At 47.7% G+C, this 5,000-nt stretch overlaps 1 protein-coding gene across 3 annotated transcripts in view; it reads left to right on the top strand.

The window, feature by feature from the left end:
• The window catches only part of rnf220a (ring finger protein 220a), a gene marked incomplete at its 5' end in the record, with an annotated part of 221,316 nt that overhangs the window by 202,156 nt on the left and 14,160 nt on the right, over positions 1-5,000 (top strand). The window lies entirely within an intron of this gene.

Here is a 5,000-nt window from a genome sequence, read left to right as displayed (position 1 = left end):
CACGAGAGCAGCAAGACTAACAGCTGCACGGCATCACGATAATGACTCCACCCCGTAGTGCAAATGTGAAGAAGCTCATATGAACAAAATGGTGTCAAGTGTCCGTCTTATGACACTGATCTATAACGTTATCAATCTCAATTCATCAATCTCAATGTTAGTTCATCCACATCCTGTTTTAGCTGTGTGGAAAAAACAACTTTCAGCTGTGATCCGCTGCCACCGTCATCAGACACTCAGAGGATACATCTCATTTCTCTAAATACATATTTCCTTGTTTCCTCGCATGGTTTCCTCGGTGGTGACTAAGATGCAAGGAAAGGACGCAAGTGAGGGAAACTTCCAATCATGGAAGATGGAAACCCTCATTAGTAGGGGTGTCACAATATATCGTCCCACGAAATTTCGCGATAGTAAAACGTCACGATATGTATCGTTGAGATGAAATCTCATATCGTGAAAAAAGTAGACAAAGAAACGTACTTGTTTGTTGAAGTTCAATGTGTGGAAAGTAGTTCAGTTGAACAAGTCTCTGAAGAGACACATGAGAAGTTATACAGGAGAGAAACCATTCAATTGAGTTTCTGGCAAAACTGTTTACTTGACAGGAAAAACTGAAGATGCATAAAAAATAGACTAAGAAAAGTCTTGTTGTTTGAGTTTGAAGAAAAAGTGAAGATGCATAATGAGAATTTATACTGCTGAGAAACCTTTTAGTTCAAAGTAAATCTAAGTGACGGTGTAACTCATTCTATTTCAAGATAAGCCTTATCTCCAATCTCATGTTTTTTCTAGTTGTTATTGTAATAACAATTTCCCACAACAGCATGTTTTGTATTTGTGCATTTCAAATAAAATACTACTTTTCCAGTCATATATTGTCATTATTCAAGTTTAAAAAAATATTGTTAAAATCGTATCGTATCGTATCGTTATCGTGAACCCAGTATCGTGATACGTATCGTATCGTGAACTGAGTGTATCGTGACACCCCTACTCATTAGTGTTTTGCTTGCACCTGTGTTTATCCTGCCTTTTTCGGCACAAAATGGCCCCCGTGAAAAGGGTCTATAAAGAGAAATGGGATGTACCGCTGAATCCCAGCTCCCGGTTTCTGTTCTGTCACTGAGCCTGACCTCTGACCTCCCTGTGGAGGGGAACAAGAGAAGAGAGAGTCGACCTACGGGAATCAATCAAGTTGGGGAATGTCCTTGGGACATCTAATATGGCTCGTTTTTTGTTTCTTTTAATCAGACAAATGTGTAGTAGATGTTTTTTTCACCTTGACAGTTGCGACTGACAACTGCAGTCTTCGTCAGAAGCGTCAAATGATGTCTAAGATGGCTGCAGCAGAACCTAGAGCAGTGGCTTGGCCTGGTCAGTCCTATTAGCACATAGCGCTATGCCAGTGCTGGAGAAAGTTCTGGCTCAACCTACTATCATTCTGGTACAGGGGGAAAAGCGCTCTGCCTTGTTTGCATTTCTTTAGTTTAAACCAATCACACTCGTTTTGGGCGGAGCTAAGCCCAGCGACGGTGCCCTTGTGAAATAGCATCGGGCAGGAACTTGTCTTCGTGGAACCAAATTGCTAAATCCACGCAAAAGAAAAGAAAACGCCACATGAACAGTAAAAACGTATCTCGAGCAAGTCAAACTTTTCAGCGTGTAGGTTGCTAGCTCTCAGATTTTTGTTTTGTTTCTCGCACGACACACGCCGATAGCGTGTGCATCCTTGTTTCCTTTACCCTGCATCCTCTACTGCTTGGGGTTGCAATACATGAAGCCATATCCCAAGCTTCTTCTGTGCGCGCGCACACACGCACACACACACACACACACACACAAATTCACATATACGACCACTTATCGTTTTCTTCCACTCTTTCTCTCTCTTCCCTCTCTCCGCTCGTCCTTCCCCATCCAGATCAATACCATAGATCAGCCAGCTATCAGGCTGGAAAATGACCACATCACCATAAACACACACACACACACACACACACACACACAACTATTGCATCTCGCGAGTGGATGGCTATAATAAACAGCGGCCGCCTCGTTGAGTCTCGCCGGCCCACGCCAAATCATCATCATCGGCGTTGCGGTCTGCGCGTCGGCCATATTGATTTAGTTATGGCCGCTTCATATGCTGTCGGACAGTGTTAAATGCACATTTTCTGTTATTGCGCCGCACATTAATCAGAAGCTGCTTAGCGGCAGGGAGAGGGAGGAGATGATGGAGGGAGAGGGAGGAGAGGATGGAGGGAGAGGGAGGAGATGATGGAGGGAGAGGGAGGAGATGAGGGAGAGGGAGGAGAGGATGGAGGGAGGAGGAGATGATGGAGGGAGAGGGAGGAGAGGATGGAGGGAGAGGGAGGAGATGATGGAGGGAGAGGGAGGAGATGATGGAGGGAGAGGGAGGAGATGATGGAGGGAGAAGGAGGAGAGGATGGAGGGAGAAGGAGGATAGGATGGAGGGAGAGGGAGGAGAGGATGGAGGGAGAAGGAGGGAGAGGGAGGAGAGGATGGAGGGAGGAGAGGATGGAGGGAGAGGGAGGAGAGGATGGAGGGAGAAGGAGCGAGAGGGAGGAGAGGATGGAGGGAGAGGGAGGAGAGGATGGAGGGAGAAGGAGGGAGAGGGAGGAGAGGAAGGAGGGAGAGGGAGGAGATGATGGAGGGAGAGGGAGGAGAGGATGGAGGGAGAAGGAAGAGAGGATGGAGGGAGAGGGAGGAGAGGATTGAGGGAGAGGGAGGAGAGGATGGAGGGAGAGGGAGGAGATGATGGAGGGAGAGGGAGGAGAGGATGGAGGGAGAGGGAGGAGATGATGGAGGGAGAAGGAGGAGAGCATGGAGGGAGAGAGAGGAGAGGATGGAGGGAGAGGATGGAGAGGATGGGGGAAAGAGGAAAGTGTGAAGGGTCAGATTAGGGATGGACGATATTGGATTATTATTATTCATGTAACATTTTCTTTCAAACAAAACTGTAAGATTCATCCTACGCACCACAACCAGGGCAAATAAACACTCGCACCATGGACATGGCGTTGAGTATTTAATCAAGCATTGAACATTTGGGCATAATTAAAGCGTCATTTTATCGTCATATCGGCAGAAATGTTTGTTTGGGGCTGATGGCGATATTGTATTTTAAAGCCTTTATTGGCCGATACCGATGACGTGGCGATATCATCGTGAATCCATAGGTCTGATGGACGTGGGTTGGTGGGAAAGACAGAAAAGATGTAGAAGAAGAAGTGTGGGGGGGACGAGGGGTTAGAGAAAGACCAGGTTCGAGGGAAAGAAAGGAGGACGGTGGGATTGAGAGAGGGAGGGGGCAGTGGGGGCTTCGAGTTGTAAATCAGGAGTGACATGTAAAGTAAAAGTAAAGGTAAAGTCCCACTGAATGTCACACACAATGTGTGAAATTTGTTCTCCGCATTTGACCCATCCCCTGGGGGAGCAGTGTGGCCTGTGAGGATACTGTCTCTCGTCCTGTCTCTCTTCTCTCATTCATTTCCAAAACCCTTGAACGGGCTGCTTCCGAACAACTTTCTCTCTATCTCTCCCAGAATGACCTACTGGATCCTCTACAATCTGGCTTCAAGGCTTCTCACTCTACTGAGACCGCTCTCCTTTCAGTCACTGAGGCCCTACACACTGCTAAGGCCTCATCCCTCTCCTCTGTCCTTGTCCTCCTTGACTTGTCTGCAGCTTTTGATACAGTGAATCACCAGATTCTTCTCTCTACTCTCTCTGATCTAGGCATCTCAGGATCCGCACTCTCCTGGTTTGCCTCCTATCTCTCTAACTGCTCATACCAGGTTCTATGGCGAGGATCCCTATCCAGATCCTGTACTCTTAGCACAGGTGTGCCCCAGGGCTCAGTCCTGGGCCCCTTGCTATTCCTTCTCTATATCAGATCTCTGGGCCATGTGATCTCATCTCATGGCTTCTCTTACCACTGCTATGCTGACGACACTCAGCTCTACCTCTCTTTCCCCCCTCAGACACCCAAATCGATGCTCGTATTGCTGCTTGCCTCAAAGACATTGGTGCTTGGATGTCTGCCCACCATCTCAAGCTGAATCTTGGGAAAACAGAGCGACTCTTCCTCCCCGGGAAAGACTGTACCCTCACTGACCTTTCCATCTCCATTGACAACACTACCGTGTTTCCCTCTCAAACAGCTAAGAACCTTGGAGTGATCCTCGACAATCAGCTGTCCAACTCAGCCTACATCGCAGCAACTGCCCGCTCCTGCAGGTTCTTCCTGTACAACATCCGCAAAATCCGTCCGTTTCTCACAAGGGAAGCGACACAACTCCTGGTCCAGGCACTTGTCATCTCTCGCCTGGACTACTTCAATGTTCTTCTGGCTGGGCTACCTGCTGTAGCCATCCGACCGCTTCAGCTCATTCAGAACGCTGCAGCCCATCTGGTATTCAACCAACCCAAATTCTCTCATGTCACTCCCCTCTTCCGGGACCTTCACTGGCTTCCCATCTCGGCACACATTCAATTCAAAACCCTAGTTCTGGCCTACAGGGCAGTACACCAGACAGCCCGTCGGTACTTACAATCTATGGTCAGGCTCCAAATCTCTCACCGTTCCCTTCGCTCCTCCACCAGCGCAGGACGCCTCGCCCCTCCTTCACTACGGGGGCTCAAAAGTCGCTCATCCCGTTTGCGACTCTTCTCGTCCCTGGCACCTCAATGGTGGAATGAGCTTCCACCTTCGGTCAGGACGGCCGAATCACTGCCGATCTTTCGGGAAAGACTAAAGACACACCTTTTCAGGCTCCATCTGGGTCCTTCTTGATCTAACTTCTTTCTCTCTGTAAAAAAAAAACTTAACTTGTACCACTGTTGCTTCAGAAGTTGTAGTTATCATAGACTGTGTTACATAGTGGATTGCTCTATTGCTGACAAAAATGTGTTATTGTAAGTCGCTTTGGATAAAAGCGTCAAATGACGTAATGTAATGTAATGTAATGTAATGT

This window comes from Poromitra crassiceps, assembly GCF_964638095.1.
Source record: "Poromitra crassiceps genome assembly, chromosome: 23".
NCBI lineage: Eukaryota > Metazoa > Chordata > Actinopteri > Beryciformes > Melamphaidae > Poromitra > Poromitra crassiceps.
Note: the sequence above shows the minus strand (reverse complement) of the source record. Positions and strands in the feature narration are given on the sequence as shown.